The sequence below is a fragment of the Lagopus leucura genome, unplaced genomic scaffold, assembly GCF_019238085.1.
Source record: "Lagopus leucura isolate 7727_CA_CO unplaced genomic scaffold, USGS_WTPT01 Super-Scaffold_73, whole genome shotgun sequence".
Lineage (NCBI taxonomy): Eukaryota > Metazoa > Chordata > Aves > Galliformes > Phasianidae > Lagopus > Lagopus leucura.
Window position 1 is genome coordinate 100837541 of NW_024962252.1, and position 22399 is coordinate 100859939.

At 45.0% G+C, this 22399-nt stretch overlaps 1 long non-coding RNA gene across 1 annotated transcript; it reads left to right on the forward strand.

Moving 5' to 3' along the window:
• Positions 1-702: 702 nt before the first annotated feature.
• Positions 703-20691, forward strand: LOC122190316. Its single transcript, XR_006182107.1, has 3 exons — positions 703-898; positions 7611-7687; positions 18654-20691. It is a non-coding gene; the product is annotated as an uncharacterized LOC122190316 (long non-coding RNA).
• Positions 20692-22399: the final 1708 nt, after the last annotated feature.

A 22399-nucleotide genomic window follows, 5' to 3' on the forward strand; every position in this document is an offset into this window, starting at 1 on the left:
TTGTCATGCTTTGTAGTGCCACTGCAATGGAAAATAAAAATCTTCTACAATAACTTATCAACTCTGATCTTATATTTATAGCATCAAGAATGTTGTTCTGAATTTTGGTCAGATAGTTTTTCCATTTCAGCCAGAATTTTAGGTGGGAAAAAAGGCTCACAGTCTTCTTTTGATCGTATTCACTTCCAGCAGAGAAAAGGAAACCGGACGTTCCTGGGATTATTATTGAAATTCCTCTGTCTCCGCAAGGCAGGAAGCTGGACTGTATTGTTTCAGTGGTGTTTTCTAGCCTTAGGTGGCCAAGATGGTCTATATTTCTGAGTTTTCTTCAGAAATTTCAGGATGCTGTCTGCAGCCAACCCTGCAGCTCAGTTCTGGACTTACTTTACTTCCCTTGCCCTTGGCACTGTGGTAGCAGAGCTCATGCTGGGTAATATCACAGTAGGTAGTCTAGTTTTGCTGTATTTTGAATATGAATTGCAGCAGATACGTAGTCATAGTGTCCATCCCCATGCATGGGGCAGAGGGCCAGGGACGGGCTGCTCTGCCTGCATCCTGGTTTCCTTCTCACGTGGTGGCTTCTAACAGCCTTTAGAAACAAAAGCCTTGCTCAATTATTTATGTTCTGAGTAGAGGAAGTACGTAAACTACTTTCCCATCAGTGAAATAATCGGGAAATAAACAGAGGAGATCTAGTCTGAAAGGTTGGTGTTTTGTTCAGATGGTGCAGATAAGGAGCAGTGGGAGCTCTCCCACTGGGCTGCACCGTGCATCGCTGCGAGCAGCGCCCTGATGCCAGAGCCCTGTACGACTGAACAAAGTCCTGCATCGCCAGTTAAAGGAGGTGCAGACCTGCGAAATTGCTGCCGTTGTTCATTCACCACTTTCAGGTTCTAAGGTACTTCCTGGTGGTTTTAAACCTGCACTGCTTGCCCCGTTAGCCTGCCTTCTTCCAGTGAGTCCCCAGCATCTGCTCTCACTGTTGTGGCAGTGCTTCGCTCACCCATGGTGCTTCTCTTCCCTTTGGAGCCCTGCTCTATTCAGTGTTTCATCTCTGCCATGCATGGCCCAGAACTGGGTGCTCCCTAGTCCACCCTGTGCCCAGGCAGAACACTAGGGGGCTGTGGGAAAGCTGCATGGCTTGGAGACTCAAAACTAGCTGCAGTGCTCACTAGGAAGTCTGACTCATTATTCCAATATGAAGTTGTATGTTGGCAGAGCTTTTGACGTAGTAAGACCTTCTTGGAAATGTTTACGACTCTGGCAATAAACCCAAATGATGCATTTCTTGTTTTTTTCTTTTCTGCCTCCTTACCTTTTCCTTTTCTTCACTGACATTACTTATGGAATTGATTTCTTCATTTGGTTCCAACATTTGCCATCCCTCCTGTGCGTGTTGACTGTAAACATTGCTCTCCTTGTCCCGCAGGCTGCATTCTGAAAGCCTTTCTGCTGTCAGCAAGAGTATGTGCTGGTGTTTGCTGGCCTAAGGTGAAGACTTCTGGTTTTACTCTCAAGGACACCATTTGAACTTGATTTGGAGTCAGGCAGATAGTGACCCTCTTCATGGGGACTTTATGGGTTGGGTAAATCTACTTCTTAACTGAAGTAGATGAGCAGAGAAATGATTTATGGGTTTGTTCTAATTCAGGATCACTGGAAGTTTCGCTTTCAGTTGCAGCCTGCATTACAGAGCTCCCAGTGGAAGCCAGTGTAATTTATTAACTAGAGCTTGCTGTAGCACTGCTCTCTGGGCTCAGGCTGCCGTCAAGGAGCAAAAGGACTGTGGTGACATCAGGATGAACCCAAGCAGCCCAGGAGCCAGTAAGGGCTTTGCCAGTTGCAAACCACACAAAACTGAGAGAACAAGCCAACAGGCAGTGGCAAAGGCTTTAGCAGTAGCACAAGAGATTTGATTTTCCTCAGTTTTCATCAATAACGTGGCAGTTTTCATCAAATAACGTAGCACAGGCTGAAGTGGAGCTAACAGGATAGCAAGCAGGCTGGGGAAAAAAGCTTTGCTGTTGTCATTTCTGGTGTCCAGAAATCCAAACAAATGAAGGGTAGTATTACAGCAAGCCATTAGTGTGATGTGTTATCCAGCTGATAGCAAGAGCACGATGGATAGCTTCTGAGAAGTGGGACACACAGCCTTACCTCATCTACTATTTGATGTCATTTTTAGGGATCCCTGTAGGCAAATCCTTCTCTATGAGAGTATGGCTAAGGCTGCCTCAAGGCACTGAGAAGTATTTTCCTTGTACTAAATAGGTAATTCGTGATTAAATGCCACTGCAACTGGGAAAATCTATTTTCATACAAAATCAGGGTAAAAATATCTGATTATAGAGGTATCCTAATTGGCACTTCGATGTGTAGTGTGCTCTGAAATGGGGAACCCTGGCACACATTGCCTGAGAAATAAAGCTAGGTCTGTCACCTAACACTGCAGTCTGGATGTTAGAAAGAACGTATGTGCATTTTTCTCTTTTCTCCAGTTTTGAAGTACTGAGTGAGTGAGCTTAGTTAATGATAGTTATAATCAAATAAAGAAGTTGAGAAGGGCAGGAGCCGTAATGAAGGGAAATCTCAGCTTGGGCTGGGAGAATTTTGGACAGCAGCAGTGCTGAGTCACCAGCCCCAACTTAGCCCTAATGCTGTGGTGTTTGCTGTCACAAAACTTTCCCAGAGTACGTGCCCCATCAGTAAGCAGCACCTGAATGTTCTGGTGAGCTTCATCAAAGTTTTCCCCGTGATAACACCAATCCTAATGTTGCTTGTTTGCAGGGCGATTCTGCCACCACTGTAAGAAGTATTTCTCCAGCATTTTTTCAATAGGAGCGTTATGTAAGGTGTGCAGCCTTAACAGAAAATCATAGCAGACAGGGCTACAGATGCCCTTCAGAGGCCATCGTGTGTCCATGCTGGAGGCTGGATGCTGCTGGGCTTAGCAGCTTCACCCACGGAGAGATGCAGGTGGTGCAACATCTTCCTTGGTGTAAAGCCAGCAGTGGGGCTTTTCTCGTATGCAAAGCAGCTGAAAGGGGATGGATTGCAGTAATAACATGTTTTAGTCATGAATATTCATTTTGAAGTAATTAAATCAGATGTCTAGGAATTATAGGACGGGGAAATGTTTTACGTGTCGTTGAATCTGCTTCTCAGTTAGCATAGAAACCCTTTCATAAATGTATGAAGCTGTCAGTTAATTACAGGAGCATTTAACGTAGCCCTTGCTCAGTCTTGCTGTTCATCTCTCATTTATTGAAAGATGATTTTGTTTTCATTGCGGGATACTGGGTGTGGATCAGAATGACCAAAATCTGTTTTGATATGCATCTGCCACCACAGTGCGGGGAGAACAAGAAGTGACTTTTCCTGTTGAAGTTGAATATGCCTCAACTGAATTGTTACACATGAAAGTAGCACTTCACATAACACGCTGAATTCTTTACTGTAGTAAATTGTGGGCAGTTTCACTCATTTGTACTGCACGTGTTTAAAGTATGCGTGCTGGGATGTGACAGCTCTACAGATTCTGGTGACCTCCTTTAGGCACATGAGCACCAAGTGAGCTGAGGCAGTGGAAGCACAAAACGTTGATGTTAACAGAAGCAAGGTGATGTTTGCCTCCCCATGAAATCACGTTTTTCCTTTTTCTGGCCACGAGGAGGTAAGGATGGCTCCAGGGCAGCAGGCTGTGCAGCCTCGCATCTTCCCTGGCCATAAGGTAATGGCTAGGGGTCAGGGCAAACAGTAGTACTCTCCTCTCCTGATACCTCCAGCCTCCAAGTATTTTCAGCTTGAAGGACTTTCTCTGCTTCCTGTGGCTTATGTGCTTTGCTTATCCACTGTACTACCAGTTTTCTCCGAAGTAGAAGGTTCTACACAAGCTTTTAACATCCATCAACCAAGTAGCATGTTCTACACTGACAGCTTTATGCTTTGGAGTTGGTCAAAAGGAGGTCTGCATATAGCTCGTGGTCGCTTTTTGCAGATCTGAGAGAAGGTACTAGAGGTAATTATGATTTCTAGAAAAATCACCCCGAGACTGTGCTGGTATGAGCATCTCCAAAGCTGGAAAAGTGAGATCGGGTGGACAGATGCCCAGAGTATGTTTCAATGTTGTTAATGATTTGGTTTTGTCATATAATATTTGATTTGTAACAGGCAGAAGCAGAAGTTGGCACAATAACCATTATGCTCGTTGTTATCTGTTGAACACAGTTTCACACAAACAGCAGAAAAATGAGCAGATCTGTTATCCTTGCAGCATGCTGCCTCGCACTCCCCAGCCCTGCATTACTTTCTCCTGCTGGGCTGTCAGTGCTACATGCAGCTTTTGGCTTTGTGCTCAAGGCATCGATGCTTCCTTATTACTACCTTAATAAGGGAGAAAAACCAAAGCCCAACAAAATACCCAAATCCAGAAAAAAAATAGATGGAAAGTGTCCTTAGAAACCTAGAATTTCATGTGACATCCTCAACCATTCTAAAATAGCAGAGGATAATCTAGCTTAAAGAACATTGCAAATTACTTGATAGATTGAGAACAGGCACTGTCACATGAAAATGGATAAAGCCAAGGCACAAATACGCCCTTGGCGTCTGATACAATTTGACATAAACCAAAAATATCTAGTAGCTTCAAGAGTGTGGACGTCAAAAGAAAAAGAGCTCAGCTATGTAAATACTGATGTTCTCTATTAACGTGGTAGAATGATGGATATGGAAACGGGGCAGATTGTCACGGAATTTTCCTAAAAGCAAGATGTTACTGCCTCCATCATAACATGGAAAAGAGTTTTAGTCTCAGTCCTGTAGTGAAGCACTGCACAGCAATCATTTTCAGCTGTGCTTTGAGCACAGGAAGCTGTAATAGGGATGTTGGCTTGGTAGGAACCCATCCATGAGCATGGGAGTTGTTCAAAATTGCTGCTCTGGTTGAAGTGTCTGGCAAAGAGAGTTGGGAAAGGGCAGAAATGGCATAACCAGGACCCCCCACCACCACTGGTGGTAGTTTGGCCACTGCAGTGTTGCGGCTCATCTCTCTGTTAGCCTAAATGATTCAGTCGTGTGTCTGTTCTTATGAGGGCGTGCTCCATCTTAGCATAGTTAACAGCTGTTGTGCGTTGCTCAGAGCTCAGCAGTTGGGCTTTGGGGTTGTTAACACACATGGCATCCCCTCACTATTGGGCTGTGGACATGAGAAACTCAGTATGTTTGGGTGTGGAAGTGTATCTGTAAGAATTTGCATCCGTGACCCTTAGGATGTGCAGATAAGGCATGGCTTTCTGAGTAACCAGCAGCATTAGATAACTCAGTTTGGGAAAGGGTGGCTGCAACCTGAACAGCAGTGTTGGTTTGCTCTTTATTTATTGCTCTTTACTGATCTCCGGGCTGATTAAGAATAGATGGTTCATATAATCCTTCTTGTACTTTTTTTTTTTCTTTTTTTTTTAATTTTGCTGTTGCCATCACTGGTGACATTGTTTCATTATGTACTTCCAGTGCCTTCATCTCTTGTGTCCTTGGCTGCCTTTTCTGTTCAGTTTTTCCTCTCAGCTCATAGCATCAGAGCATAAATATATGAAGAGATACTGAAATATATATGTGTCTAGTCTTTGTGTCAAGAATACTCGCATAAATAAGGATTTGCTAGATCAAGCCTTTTGTAGCTGACCTAATTTTCAGTTTTAATCATATTACAAAAAGATTTAAATACATGTTTCACACTTTAGAGGGGTTAAGGAGCAAGGAGGCTTTGGTGAAGCAAGGCTAGGGCAGCAGAGACCTCCACACTGGCTGAAGAAACAGAAGTGAGGGGATGGCTTTGCCAAGGGCTGTACACTGTCTGAGGAGCTCATCATGGTAACACGGAAAAGGACAAAAAACCCAAAGAGAATGCAGATGGGAATTTGTGAGGACTGTTGGGCACAGTTGGGAAGCTGAACATCACCACAGAGCCCGAGCCCACGTGGCAGTGAGCATGTAACCAGTGGGTTCAGGGAGGGTTGGTGCCAAGGAAGGCACCCAGTGGTCCCTCCAGAAGGGTGGCTATGCAGGGACCATCTTCTGCAGAAAGCCATGGGGAAGAGGGCTGAGATGCGAGGCAGATGCTGCCTCTGCCTCAGCCACGATAGCAATGGAGCAGCTCCTCCCAGGAGTGCTGCTGCTGGGCTGGACCTGGGTCTGGGGGGAGGCACCCTGTCGTACAGTGCTAATGGTTGGTAGGAGGCACCCTGTCGTACAGAGTTAATGGTATGAGCTGTTCATCTCAGGAGGGCTCATCCAAACCATGCTTAGTGACTCTCCAGAGATGGACCCATCGCTAGCTATGAAAATCCTTATGCAGCAGAGCATGAAGAGCCTCAGATTACCTCTCTCCCTTTTATTGCACAGTGCTGTTTTAATACTTGCTCTGTGCCTTGCTGTGTATTAATCATTTTTGACAAATTATGGTGTGTTGTCTTCTTGTCGTGTAAATTGCTATGCACTATCCACGTGTGCATATTTTAACCTGCTGCAGTCTTGTGAGAGCGGTAAGTGCCCCCTCATTTCCTGCTGCTGGTCTTTTATGGGCCGGCTGGCATCATGACTGATAGAATCATAAAGTCATTAAGGAGAAGAGCACTAAAAAATCATCTAGTCCAAACATTGACCCATCACCATTTAGATATCAGAGGAAGCTGGTGCCCAAATTTAGCTCTGCTGTTGCCAGTGCAGCTTTGCAAGTCTGTGGCAACAGGCAGTACTGCCCCAATACCCATGGGTTCCATGCCATTAATCATCCAAGGTGCAATTTCTGTGTTGGCATGGCTGTGTGAGCACAGGTGTGGTGGTAGGATGGACATTTCAGGGAAGGCAGGGCAGCTCATTGGATGGGGAATGTGTACCTGTTGAGCTTGCAGCTCTGTACAGGGAGGCATGAGGCTCACTACAGCCATTCTGGACCAAGAGGACATCTTTTCTCTTGCAGGTGACAAGTGCTACTTGCTGTGGCGCATTTCTTTTAGGTATAGCGTTTTAATAGCAGACACAGTGTGCAACCCAAGAAATGCACCATAAGAAAACTCTGAGACATTTTTGAGAACTGATTGTGGACCTTCTCCTTGGAATCAACGCAAGGGAAATAAGGCCACTGAAGGCAGCACAGAGATGCTCTTTCAGTACTCATACCATGGGAAGTCTCTTCTCCATAACCAACCAAATGCTTTCAGGAAGGTCTGAGAGGTTGCCCATCAGTAGAGGGGGCAGGATTTTGCCCTGCCACGAGTCTGTGCAGCACAGCAGCGTGTCTGTGTGAGTGGAATGAGGAACACGGGCTGCCAGCAGCGCTATGCCTGGGCTCTTGGGCACACGTTGCCTGACCTTGGCCTCTCTCAGGGTGCTGGGCACGTATGTCTGGGTTCAAGCAGCACTTGAGCCATGCCAAGGCAGCCAGCTGGTGGCAGAGGACACCATTACCTGCCCTGCCCTTGAGAGGAGCAGCGCTGGGCAGCCATCAGATGGGGAACCTGCGGCCAGCACGAGGCAGAGCCAGGCTGTGACACCAGCGTACGCAAGCAGAGCTGTGTGGATAATACGAGTTTTTCTCTTTTTGATTTTAGAATCAACCTTGTCCTATGTTAGGCAGCTGGAGGCAAGAGTAAGACAGCTGGAGGAGGAAAATCGCGTGCTGCCCCAGGTGGGTGACTTTTGCTGTGGGAACAGTAGCCGGCAGCTAGACAGCAGCGCTGAAGGCCTGGTGCTCAACTGCATGTCCTTGGGCGCTGCTGCATCTGAACGCTCAGATTGGTCATCTGGGGAATCAAAGACACTCACATCTTTTGTTCGTCTTGCTTGGTACTGAGTGGGGTATTTACTGAAGGCTGTGACAGTACTTCATGCATTTTTCTCCTTCACGGGCGTTGATAACTTGCTAAGAAAAATTCGCTGGAAGCTGTTGCTGATAGTTAAAAATTGATGTGAGGGATGAAAATAAGAGAAGCGAACCTGTACGCTGGTACTATTCCAAGTTCTTCTTGTCATTAAAAAATCAAGTATTTTCTAGAGGTTAACCAAAATGTTTTGCTCTGGAAAGCAAATGTTTTAAGTAATAATAATTGAGTTATATTATTTGTATATTCTGTGCATAAAAACAAAAAATCAAATTGAATAACTAAGCAAATCTGAAAGGTTCTCCCAATATAAGAATGGAAAGCATAGAATTTCATTAAGAATGAATCAAAGATGCTTGTCATTTTCTTGTTATGCTGGTGCATATTTCTATCGTGTTTCACTGAATAATCCTTAGGAAAATCCAGTGTCTCCAAATGAAGGTGCTCACTGGAAAATAAAAGAAGTTGTGCTTAGTTTAAAAGAAGACATCAGTCTGAAGAGTGGAAGTGCTTCTTATTAAATGTAAAGTATTCTGATTTGAATGTAAAATTCAAGACAAAAATGAAGAGTATTAAGAAGTAAAATCCAGTGACTCAGATATATCCGTTTGTATCACCCAAAATGCAAATTGATTTAGCTAGATGATTTCAGCCAGGCTAAGGATTTCTTTTCTTTTGGTTGATTGTAAGCCAAGCTTCTTTCTCACCCATAATATGACAGTTGGAAGGGCCTCTGTAGCTCTTGTTTTGCTCTTGACTTGCTGTATGACCGTGAGCCACTTACTTAATTTCTCTGTACCCAAATGTGTTGATCTGGATGAGAAGGACTGCAAGCATGTCTGAACGTCTCCCCACGAACATGCATACAGCCATCAGTAGGAAAGACAACAGTTGATCTTTGCTGATAAAGAATATTTTCTTGATGAAAAAGGTGCTCAAAGCAAACATGAACAGAGTTGTGATTTGTTTCAGGTGTGGGATGGCTTTGGGGGATAAATTGTGCAGAAGATTCTTTGTGGGCAAAATCTTTAGAAGTGACCGTGTGTTTTATCCGTGTAGGGTCAGGGGTGTCAGGTGGAGTCCCAGTGATGTGCATTTCTGATCTTGCCAGAGACTGGAACAGCCGAGCTGTGCATGTAGAGTTCATTAGAAATCTCAGATGGGTGCCAAAGCCAGAAAGCAGTGCTTGTAAAAGTAGAGCCTGAGCATGTAGGTGCCACACATTGCTGTCGTGGGGCTGCAGGTGTGCTGAGCTGCAGCTGCTTTGTGTTTTAAGTACACAGGTCCAAGTTTGTCTCACGATTGGTTCTGTTGGCACTGGGATCTGCAGTAGAGTTCAACTCTGGCAGTTTGTTGTTCCTGTGACTAAAGCCATGGCCGTGCTGTCAGCCACAGTCAGGTCCCACCTCACAGGCAAGGACATGGAGTGGAAACCCCATGGCTCCTGGCACTGGTTCCCTTCCTCTGAATGGGAGGAGTGGAAGTTTATTAGGCTTCAAGCCAGACTAAGAGCTTTTAACAAATCAGCTGAAAACACCCAGCAAGCGACACAACTGATGAAGGTTTTTTGGCACAGCTCTCAGTTCTGTTGTTGTGCCTTAAAATTTCACCAGTGCTGCAGCAAGAGTGTGCCTTTCGCTTGTGTGTCACTGCCCTGATGGCATCCTGGTGCAGGGGCAGTCGAGACTTTTTCACTCCTCATGCTGTGCTTTTCTTCTTTCTCCCCTATCCTTTCAGCATCCTTTTTGCATCCAGCTCCCTGCAGCCCAGGGTTCTGCCTTTGCTGCTGCCGCTGAATGTCCATGAAGCTACAGCATCCCTGGGGATCAAGTTCTGCTGCTGACATCCATAACAGTGCACAGTAGTACAGCTCTGCTGTAGCCAGACCAGAACTCTGTGCATATTCTAATGAAGATACCCTGCCATAATTAAGAAAATATGCAAGGAGCAAATAATGGATCTGGATCTCGGTTACAGCTCCCTGGGCTGTGCTAGTGCTCGGTTATGTGAGCAAGTAGTTCCAGATAGCTGCAAACAGCAGAGTCCTCACAGGGTTGGTCTTACACTGGGGGAAGTGAGATCAGGGTCTGGCATCCACATGTCCGTTAACTGGAGATATCCCTGGATTTTGTGAGGGTAGAATTTCAGGGCCGATAAGCTCAGCTGAAACGTTACGGAAATGTGGACATCTGTCATATAATGACAGTGAATGCATTTGCAGAAGATATTCTTGGCAAGCCCCCAACTTAAATTGCTTCAATTTTATTTGTTGCATAGGAGGAGGGATCAAGGAACAGAGATGGAAAGAGCTTTCCTTCTTCTAACTCCTCGTCCTTGTAAGGCAGCTGTGCCTTTTAGTAAAGGGGAGAGGAAGCATTGCAGTTATTGCCCTTGAGCAAACAAAGCTACTGGAGAGCCCAGCTCCTGCAGCACCAGAGCCATGGAGCAGTTGTGGTCAGGGCTAGGGCTGAGCTGCTCTGCTTCATGTCATGGGGCCATGTCTGTCTATTTCCTTCTTCCTCCATCCGTGAATCTCCCTTCATTTCCATCTCCTTCTGTTGCACCTCTTTTTCAGCGCTGCTTCAGGCACTTTCTTGGCGGTTGGTTGGGTTTTTGTTTGTTTGTTTGCTTTCATCCTTGCTGGCCTTTTCCAGTCCTGGTGTGTTTAAGTGTGAAGCAGCAGGCCTGATCCTTAGGCACATACTCATTTATTTTTAAATCCTTCCAACACTTTTCAGTTCCCTCTTTCTTCCCCCTTTGATTGCATTCTATTTCAACCTACATTTCCAATCCTTTCACAATCTTTTTGCTGAGATAGGTATTCTTGATTTCGCTCTGCGTGGCCTGGTTTTAGTTAGAAATCTAATTAGAGGATGGGAAGTGTTTGGTTAGTACTTTTTTTGTGTGTGCAATCTGTCACGCACAGTTCGATGCTGTTCATCTCCTCCCTTTCATAGCGTGTAGTAGAACAGTGAAGCCAACCAAGATGTAATTCAAACCCACTGAACTCATCATGTCATCAAATATTTGCTGAAAGTAAATCAAGAGCATTTCTTCACCCTGTTTTTTCATATGATCTCATCCCCAGTTTGAATTAATAGGCTCATTGGTCTGGAAAGAGGTTTATGAAGGGCCATTGAACACAGAGGTGCTGTAGACTTGCCCCCTCAGCAACCTGAGTGGCTTTCAATGTGCCACAGGGGTTGTGGGTCTGTCTGGCAGCACGATGCAAAGCAAAGGTCTTCTTGAAAAACAGAAATTGTAGTGAATAGCCACGCCGTTCAAGACCAATGTGTTTTAATTGACAGGAAAGTTCCTCAGAAAAACTGTCGCTGATTACTGGCTCAAGAGATAGTTTGTGGTTGGCTCCCTCCATGAAGAGCCACCTGTTCTATCCAGGGGTTTCCATTCCAACCGTGGCTGTACCTCTGGCACTCCAGGAGCATGATGGAGATGCTACATTTCCATTCATCTGTTTTTTTTTTTTTTGTAATGTGGCCTTATGGACTTGAGTGAGATTTCCTGTGCTTTCTGTTCACTAAGGAGTTGCTCATTGGCTCTGGATGTTTAGTAGATGTACTTGCAACAGCAAAATGGTTGTGCGTGTTCAGTGATTGCACTTCTGTTACCTTTGTGGTGAAATGCACAGAAGATCTGATGTGGTTTTTACCTGCTTCTGGTAATGCTCTCTGCAGCCCTTTAATCTGCACTTTTGACTCTAAGTAATGAAACCATGCTGCAGCCTGGGCAGAAGGACTGGGCGGCTGGGAAGGCTGTAGGACGAAGTCAGCAGTTTGTTCTGATGCTGATCTTGTGTTGCCTATTCAAAACAGCTCAAGATGTTTAAAGGCAGTGCAGATTTCAGCACCGCAGCTATGGAACCATGACTTCATCCCTTACTGTCTGCTTTGGTCCTACTTCCACAGCTTAGTATAGTAAATGAAAAGATTTGTCCAAAACATGTGGGCATCTGGGATGCCTATTTTGAGTGGCTGGATGTCAGTGCTCTACAAGGTCAGAGAAGAGAAAGGGAGTGGGTTTCTTCTCCTGTCCTCAAGGTCCTGCTTGGGGTCTGGTTGTTATCCAGGTCAGGCAGCGGTGGAGAAGGGACACAGTGCAGTGAGCTTTGGGTGGAAGGATGAACCTAGCCGTGGCAAGCAGCAGCTGTGAGAGTAGGTCTGCAAAGCAGGCTCTTCCAGTCTCCTAGGGCACCTTGTTTTCAGACACCACCAGTGTGGCAGAGTGCCTTCTCCCCTGCTTTAGCTGCAGTGCCTCAGAAGGTTGGACTGCAGCCGGTAGTGCTGAGGGGCTACGAGCCCACGGGACGTGGAGAGGAACAGCAGAGCTGTGTTCTGAGTGTCCCCAGCCTGTCCTGGATGGAGCTTCCTCAAAAAAGGCACTGCGCTGTGCTGCCTTTTGGAGTGGCCTCACCATGGACATCCCTGAGCTGCACGAAGGACTGCAAAACTTGCCTTATTTTTTTAGGAAAAGCTTGTGTCTCCTCTAAATGACAGAGGGGGGAGGGAAAAGGTTATCCAGAGGGCAAGCACAAAGATTCCATCTCCTACCAACACGTGTTGAGATGGGATTGTGCCGTGTACGGCAGAAGGGGCTGTGGAGCAGAGGTGCCTGGAGCAGCACGATTCACAAGGCTGTGGGATTTTCTCGTGGTCAGGAGGCTTTAGATGTGCAATCTATTCTAATTTTCCAAGCCTCTTGGTAATAGTATTTTCATTTTACCACCCAAAACTGGCCAAAATCTTGCTGGCCTGGGAGTCAATAAAGAAACAGAATACTTTGAGTCATAAAAAAGAAAACAAACCAAAAACCGACCCATAGCTGAGGGAATTTAATCCTAAACCTGAAGCGCTTCATTTTGCTTTATTACCCCTTTTCCCTCCTCTTTCATTTCCTTTCCAAAGTAGAGCATTAAGTCAGATCTGTCACTAGCAGATCTATAAATCCTTCCCAAAGAAAAGTAAGTCCTAAATCTTCCTCCGTAGATCACAGCAAATTGGTAACAGTCGATGCGGAGTGTTGTAGGGTAATAGCACACTGGCTTTGGACTGGGCTGCCTTTCATTCAGGTATTTTAGGGAGACCAGTTCTGTGCCACCTCTCCCTACATTTCCTGTAGTCTCATGCCCTTCTTATCCCAGCCCCGCTTTCACATTTCCTGTAGTTCAGTTACTGGATGTGATGTGTTGCTCTGTGGGGCAAATCAGTGCCGAAGGGGCACTGGATCTGATCAGAGGCTCTTTCCACTGTCATTAGTTGTCTTTCACATATGCATTTGCCATGTGATCCTGCAGGAATTACTGAATTTCTGAATGTGACGGTGTTCCTGATTCTGCAAGAAAGGAACCTTTCCTTTCTCTCTCTCTTTCAAATATTTGTTTCTTGTTCTTTACCTTCCTCATTTTCAAACAAAATTCAGCACGAGTGGCAGTGAAGGACCCTCCCTGAAGAGTGGGTCAGGCTGGCAGTAGCTTGGCACTGCTGTCAGGGAATTTTAGCCAGCAGCTCCATCAGGTTCCCTTGGTACTGCAGGGCTCCAGGGAGTGCTGTCTCTCCTGCAAAGTTCAGCCTGCATTTATTTAGTGGCATCCTGCCAAACCCTTCTCAGCACCCCCTGGTGAGAGAAAGTCCTCCACGTTGCCATTCTTTGGTGCAAATCTGGAGCAGCCACAACTGGAGAAGGAGTGCTGGCTGCTCCAGCCCCTTCCCTGCTCAGCCACACTTTGCAGCACAGCTTAAAAATGTTCTCTGCATCAAAGTTAATGACCTCCAAAATGTCCTGGGATAAAGTTAAGTGTTCTGAAATCCTTCCCCTGAACTCAAAATCATCTCTCTGAACCTCACTTTTGTGAGGAAGCATACCAAAATTTTATTGCTCTGCCCTGATTTTCCAGATAGATACCCTTGGGGGGTGGAGTGTGTGGATGATGCTCAACAGTGGTGCTTAAGATACTCATATGGACGTTGGTTACTGTGGCTCAAAAGGAGGGTGACTTTGGAGTAAAACATGCCTTCAGTGCTTCTCAGCATTAAAAAAAAAATAAAAATGACATCTGTTTTAATTAGTTACCAACCCTTTTCTTTATTAAATAGTCTTTAATTTTTTGCGAAGGATCCCATTAGGATGCCAGGAGGGTCAGAGGGGAGTTACTGCTCAGCAAACGAGCCAGCTAGCATCAGTGGACATGGCTCAGCTTCTCAGCAGTCTGAATCAGTGGTAAATGCTCTGAAGGTAACGCTCCTCCGGTACAGTCTGTGCAAAACATCTTGTCTGTTCCTCAACATGTGTCATATTGTCCTGGCAACATTCCCGTGGGCACCACCGGGATGCTGCTGTCATCAGCAGGATTGTTTTTCTGTTTGTCACTCATTGCATTTGTGAGCTGTGTGTTCTTTGGGGCAGGGGCAGGCCATTGCCATGGGACGGTGCCAGCTGTAGGCTCAGTCCAGTTCACTTACATTAGTACTGCCTTTGTTTGAAGATGGAAGTGGTGGTTTTCTGAATAAGTAAGTCTTTCTGCTTCAGCTAGGATACACATTTGTTCTCTGGGGAAGTGTAAAGGAGTATTGTAGCTTATAGAGAGAAAACCTGTATTGCAGAGGTGGAGCCAGCATGCGTGGTATATTCACAGTACAGTGAACAGAATATTGGACTGAAGACCATACATTGCTGCTGAAACCTGTGAGAGCAGCTGTGATTTGTTCTGAAGTCAGGGATGGATTGCCAAGACCTAGCACAGAATCATAGAATCACTCAGAAAAGACCTCTAAGGTCATCTAGTCCAACCCACTCCCACCATGCCCACTCACTCATGTCGCTCAGTGCCACATCTCCATGGTTCTTGAACACCTCCAGTGGCTTCACCACTTCCCTGGGCAGCCTTTTCCAATGCCTCGCTGCTATGTTGCATTGCTATGGGGCAATTAAGGCAAGCACTGTGGCAAATCTGCTTTCCATGACTAGGCTGTGCATGGAGTCCTGAAGCAGCTCCCCAGCACATCTCCTGCTGCTGCCTGGGAAATAAAGCTACAGATTCTGCCAAGACAGTACACATATTTGCTGAAAAAAACCTTCTGTAGTCCTCTTAAAATACCCACTGGCAAAGCTACTTCACTGAATGGAACTTCTAACAGCGTGCTCTTGACAACCTGTAATAGCTGGTTAGTGTAAGTGAAATATTTGAACAGTGGCCGATACCTTGGCTGCTGAAATAGATTGATAAGAAGTACACAGAATTTAGTTCAATATGGTGTGAAATCTCAGCTTTTAGTTTGCTAGGAGGTCTTGCAGCAGGCAGAAATAGATATAAATGATGCTGTTATATTTGAAATGGAAAGTGAGCTGTCAGCCAAGCAGACTGCCCAAACTTCCCATCTCCAGACAGAGAGCAGATCCTGCTGCTTCCTGGGGAAGCAGACTAGAGTTTATAGTTGTGGGACGACAACAGTCAGCTGACTGCCTGAATTAATGTTTTAGTAGGGATGCAATGTTGGTTTGTATTGATAAGAATTTTCTAGTGTGACAATAAATTAGGGATACGGTGGGAGTCAGCTGGCCTCAGCTTGTTCTTCAGAAGAGTAAAATTTGCAAGCAAGATGAAGTCTGTCAGCTTCATTTTCCCCAGCTGTGTGATGACACATCTGTACTTTCCTGCCTACGCTGTTGCTTTGCAATTAATGGATAAAAGGCATTTTCAAAAATATTTAGTAGCAATCCATGAGAGTTCTCAGGATATAAGTAGCACCACTTCAGAACTGCTGGCATGCTATTGTCAATATTGTCAGTTCATTTTTGTCAGTCCCAGGTACATACTTGTCTTCTGCCTTGCCTCTCCGTTCCCCAGCCATTCAGGGCTCTGTTGCTGGCACTGAAGCGCTGCCTTTGCTTCCAGCTTGATGATCTATGTCCGTTTTGACCCTTGCTATGTTATTAGACTTTTCCAACAGTCGGTTGTTTCCTTCCTGCTTTCACTTTTTCTTACGTTCATCTAGTCAGTCTAGTGTTAAAAGCGCAGTGGATTTGTGATAAACTTATCATTATGTTTCTTTTCTTTTGCATTCTTGTTGCAGTCCCTTCTCACAGTTTTGCTCCAGATTCCTATTCTGCATGTTTTTGTTTGTGTGAAACACTCGCACAGCACTGCTCTGCCTGTGATCACAGTGGCATGGTGACTGGCTTGATGTTGGGCTTCATAGTTTTGGTGCCTAGTGTTGATTGGTACCAAAATGCAACTCTTGTTGTCTGGTTCTTTACCAACGTTATATCAAGATAATGGAGGTGGGAATATGGTATTTATGCCACCTCATCCAAAATATGTTAGAGAATGTTTTTGCTTTGTGCTTATATGCTTGCGTTGTCTTAGGAGAATGTAGCAATACGTAGCAGCAGCTTTAGAGGCAGTTTATCACATTCTTAGTGAGCGTGGAGGTAATTTCAAAGCTCAGAAATGTTTGCATTAAGTCTGGAGAGGGCAGGTGGCTTTCTTGATGATTTTCTTGATGTTTTCATGATGAGTTTCCGCTGATTACAGGTAAGTTTTGCTCACAGGGCTGCAACACGTTCACTGGGAGCCACAGGGAAGGTTGGGATGCTGTGTGGGGTTGGTGGGACAGCAGGGCAGGGGATCTCAGAGCCCAGGGAGCTACACCAGTATTTCACACTGCACGTGAAATGCCACCCACAATTAGGGGGCAGGCTCCTGCCCGACTTCCAGGAGGGGGTTTCTCCCTCCTTTGGTTTCTGTGTGTTGGAAGGAAGCTAGAAAGGAATCGCCACGATGTTACTGTAAGCCTCCTAGCTGTCCTTTATTTGGTGAAAGCTTCTGCTGAAATGTTGAACCATGTCTTTGGACTTTTTATTCTGCTGTAAGTATTTAAATTGCATTCAAGAATGCTCAGGTATTACATCAACTCTTGAGTGCTTGCAAGCAAAAACCAATTTCATTAGTGCTGCATGACAAGTCAGTGTTGAACTCGCGAGCTGAGAGGAGGGTGAATTTAGATGCAAATCCAGAGCGCCAAACAACTGTGTGTGCAGGAGACAGCAGGATGTGCAGCTGCTGTGGCTGAGCAGAGAGCTGTACATATGCCAGCACCAAAGGAGAGTTCGGCGACAAATCTTCAGAACTGGAGCCTGTATTGCCTCGTGTTTCTGAAAAGGAGGCAAACAGAATGACTGTGATGCCTTTGAGACCCACGCCTCTGTTGCCCCGTATGCATATGCAGAAGTGGTTTCTGGTAACGATTTGTCTGTTTTCTACCCAGAAATGTGGCATGAATATTTCTTTTGACCACACCTTGTCAGTTCTGCTTAGGATGTCAGCTTTGCAGGGCTGTCTTGTACGCATGTGTTCCTTCCTAGCAACCAAAGGTCATTTGTTCAACTGGAAATGAAGGACTTTGAGAAGTGTCATCTTTTCACTTGTTATGTGTCAGCAGGAACTGCTCGGTAAATATTGTCTAATGTTTATTGACCAGAACAATTGTTGAAAGGCATATCTGTACAGTGTGTCTTCTGACAAAAGGCATTGGAGTGGCCTTGCCTCGTGGTAAGAAGTTAGGAACAGCAACCAAATATCTTAAAGAAACACTTGTCTGATCACATCCAGCCATTAAAAGGTTATTTTGCCATCTCCTGCACAGAGACCTTAGGGCAGGAGCCAGGACTCGTGTCTTTTCAGACTATTAACATTGCAGGATCCAGCTTCTCTGTGTTTATATTCATTGCCAGTTCGCTCCTGGGATTTAGGCGCAAATAATTAATAATGACAATGGAAAAGCCTTTCTCAAGACATACTGCTGTTGCTCTGGAGATTAATGAGCAGCTTAATAGAAGCTATACATTAGCTGGTTGCTAGTTAATAATGATTACTAAACAGACAGAATATTGAATTGCACCACGCAGTGCAGTAGTGATCACCACTCTTCTCCTGGTGGCCCCTGGCTGTGCCTGAGGACACGATGCTCACTGTGGATTCCCCTGCTTCTCATTGGTTCATCTCATTATATATAACTCATCATCAAACACGTTCCTGAATGAATGCTTTTTGCTACAGTATCTCTGCTTTTTTAGTTCCATACGTGTAACATGGATGGTATGCAATCATGGAAGGGAGTAGATGTGAGCAGGAGGAAGGAAATCTTTATAACGTCTAGTCCATGCTAAGAAAACTACTTGATAAATTTACTAATGGGTAGATTTCACTCTGTTTCAGCATAACACACAGGCAGTGTCTGCATGCATGATTCCTCTGAGCTCAAGGAAGAATGAATGAAAGCAAACACTTAACGCCCTGCTTGATTTTAAGAGAACAAGTAAAGTCTGAAAAGAGAAACGAGATGAATTTCTCTATGCTTCTTTAACTGGACATGTTTAGACTCTGCTGGAGTGAGTCCTGTGCTTCTGAATTGTGTTCTTCAAGAGACATGGTGTGGGAAATGCCTGAATGAAATTTCAGTAGAGGCCTGTAAATGCCCTCAGTCTTGTGTCTGAAGCATAAGGAGCCCTGGTGATGCACGTGTTGGTCCATTCGTCTCCATTTTTAACCATTTTTAGAGGCATGTGCTTTCCCCGTTTGGAAGGAACATTTTATCTCCTGGGAAGCACTGTTTTCCTGTTCTGTGTCCCTCCGCTCTGTCTTTTCCTGCACTGCATGGTCTGTGTAAGGGATGTGTGGCGTGTCCTGATGCATGCCTATATGAACACTGGTCCATCCCAACCGGTGCTAATGGTCTCTCTTTTCATCCCTCCCTTTAGGTTGTGTGGAGGAAACTTGGAGATGCTGCAGGGTCGTGCCCTGGAATTAGGCAACATCTGACAGGAAACCAATACAAAGGACCGATGTAAAAGGCCTCGAGCACATCCTCTGCCTGATGAGAAAGAATTGGAACTGCTGACGAGAGGCAAGGAACTGGCGGTGTGCTCAGCACCATCCTGGCTGACGATGGGTGCCCTTATGGGCTGCACTGGGGGCTCCTCGGTGATGCTGGGGGGTCTGTCAGAGGTGCTGGCATTGCAGTGACCCACGGACTGCTGTCTCACTATGCTGGCTACTGAAACGCTGCCGCGGCATCGTCCCTTCAGCACCGCATTTAGAAGCACTGAGATATTTCCATTCCTAACGAAAAGACGATAGGGGTTTTGCAGCACTTACATGAAAGGAGTCATTATTTTGGTTAGCTACAGTGAGTCTCTAGTAAGTCTGAACAAATTGTCCACTAGATTTACCAGTTTTTCGCCAGACTGGAGAGACATTGATGAACTGTTGTGCCTTTGGTCCCCACAGTTTTGACAAAGTCATTTCTTAGCAACTCACACTTCAGTCTATAAGGTATCAGCTAATGGTGCTTAAGCAATTTACGGCTGATTATTATTATTATTTGCTTTGGTAGAATACCTGCCTTTGGAGGTGCTAAAAGACCATAATGTCTCCTAACCAGCCAGTAGTGTAGCATAACTACAGTACTTGTAGTGAAACACAATTTCTTTCTAAATGAAAGTGAAGATAGCTTTCTGTTCAATTTACTTTGATGCGAATCTTCTGAAGATGTGTCTGACGTTCACGGCCCTGTCACAAACAGAACGCTGAGGCATTGCTGTCACAGCTCTCAACTCAGAATTTCCATCAGAGTTTTTTTTTCAGAAAGTATTTTCCAGTTGTCAGGATGCTAATTTCTACTGTTTAATTTAGAAACATGCTGGTTTATTTAACAAGAGTCTGTAAGAATAGAAATGTAAAGGATTGTACTGCATCATAATAAAGCTTTTCTTGCTACCGTAGCATTCTTTGAAAGAAGAAGGTTTTATTACACTTGGAGCATGTCTTTCATTATTACGAGGCAGAAAGCTCATGTTCAGACTGCCTGAGGTTTGACCAGAAGATGACCTAGATGTGCTTAGTTTATTTTTTACCTCTGTGTATACTAGTTGTGTGTATCAAACTGCAATGATAGGTATTTTGTGTCTATCTAAAAGCAACAATAGTTTCATGTATGAATGTGCAACAGGCTTGTGACCGCTGTTGCTTAACTTTTTACCGTAGCCAAGCATTAAAGAAATAATAAAAGTTAAAGAAAAAATAATAGGAATGCAACAATTCCTGGGTTTCTTTCTGGTTTCTTCTTGGTTCCGAAGGTTTGGGTCTGTCAGAATCAGTTTTCTCTGAGCTTGCAACATGCTGTGTTTGTGAGCTATTTGCGGTGGAATGTAGCTCCGTTGCTGTACAATCTTTTGTTGTGTAGGAATATGGTGTAAAAATCTGCTAACTGTCTTCAGAAAAAAAAAAAAAAACAGAAACAAAAAACTGTGTTAGTTTGCAGCAGCAATTAGACTGGTTTCTGTTGTTATTTTTGCTTGGTACCATTCAGTATAAGGCCTCCGACCCAGCACTGATTTCCCAACAGAATTCCTGTTTGCTTCGTCTGCTTCAGTTGGACGTGCCGTTGGCCTTGCGTTTCAAAACATTGCCCTCTTGCATAATTTCTCACATATATAACCCAGGTCCAGCAGCTGTCTGCTGTCTTTACACGTTGTTTTCTTCCGTACATATCGTTTGCATAGTAAAACTTAAATTGTTGTATTCCTATGTATCTATATATATGTATGAAAATGTAAACCATGTACTTGTGCCTGCAGTATGTATGTGCAGGGGCAGAGCTGAGGGACACTGGTCTTTTGACACTATACTTGTGTAAATTTTGATACTGTATTAAACTATTTTTTTACAGTTCCACATACGACTGGGTATCAAGTATCTGTGTTCATCTTAGCAATGGTAATAAATTATAGAATCTCACCACTGTTTGCTCTCCTTTAATGAACAAAGCTGAGAGATATGTCGCTCTTGGAGCGATTTGAAGGAGCTTGCTGAAATGTTGCTGCTTGACTGAGATGTTAGCTGCATGCAGTGGGTTTTTGTTCACCTTCTCTCCAGCTGTCTCCAGTAATCCTGGCTCCATGGACTTGCTTGTACCTTATGAGCTAAATGCTGTAGCTATGCTACTAGCCCCTTGAAGTCCTAGTTGTGCTACAAGGGCAGCCCTGGAGCATCTGCTCGTGGTTGATCTGGTCCCATTCTTGTGCAGGGCTGCTTCAGAGCAAGGATGGGCAATGTGGAGCTCCAGGAGTCTTTTTCCCAGGTAAGAGACTCAAAGAGGCCCTCTGCACCTGCTACTCTTCTGCCAAAGGAGCTGCCTCCCCCGTGCCCTATGTGTGCCAGGGGAGGGCTGCCTGCTGCTGCTCGTGCCAGAAAGCAGAGAATGGCAGTCAGTGTTTTGAAGCTATTGAATCCTATGAGAGCTCCTAAAGATACAGCTTACTGAGGGGAAGATGTGGGATGTGTGCAAGGAGGGTCAGTGCTGTTGTGGGGTCCAGTAGCCTGCACTGCTGAGTGATCATTGCTGTAGCAGTTAGAAACCTTTGTCTGCCTTGTCATGCTCTCTGCTCATGCAGGTGCTTCTCAGTAAGATGTAGTCACACCAAGCCTCATGGGTTCCTCATTCTGTTGCATTTTAGCTTAACTGCTTCAGTACAAAACATGGACGTGTTGTTATATGGCCATGCTCAGCTCCAGAGTTAAGCATGAATGAGCTATAAAATTCCCTACACGTGTGGATTTTAACTAGCACTTGCATAGCAGATATATAGCAAGTGGATTTTATTTTCTGTGGTGGAAAAAAGCTGTTCTGCATAAAAGTCAGAAAGTAAAGAATGGCAGTTTGTTTTTCTGCAAGTGAATGGTTTCAGTAGAGCCTGTTCCCCTAAGGTTGCAGTTGATGGACATGTTTATGAACATGGTGCCAAGTCAACATGCCCTTTTTAGTATTTCAAGAGTAGGCTGGAAGCCAGCCCAAACAGTCCCTGCACCTCGGGGATGGCACCCAGCTCTGTGCTGCCCCAGCCTCCCAAGAGCACTGTGGACTTTCCACGTGTCCTGTAATCTCACCATTGTAATGTAGAAGAAAGTGGCTCAACCAGAGATAATGATGGGGGGGGGGGAGGGGGGGGAATATCTCAGCGAGGCTGTCCTTTAGTTTGAAATCTTGCAGAACACGGTAATGATAGCAGCTGCCAGGTATGTAATGCCAAGATGTCTTTGTATCTCCAGATTCCTCTTTTTCATGCTTGGGTGAACCATGTGCCTGGGGACCCCAGCCATGCATTTTCCCAGAAACATGAAGGTAAGAACAGCTGACTCGATAACAGCCCTGCCTGGATTAAATGTGTAAAGACTCTGTGTTGTTAAATCAACCAGCCAAGAGGCGCTTGCTGGGCTGCATCACAATTACAGCACTTCCTTGCACCTACGGTGTGGCCCAGAAGTGAACTGTGAGATATGGGTTGTTAGTTCTGGCAAACGCTATCTGATTCATAGAGTAAAAGAAGGAGAAAGCAACTAATATTTTTGCTTTTATTTCCAGGAGGTGCTGGGAGCCTTGTCCTTTCAGCTATTTCACTGCTACCATGATCGTATTCACAGCATCACTTTGGATGTTTCTTCCCCC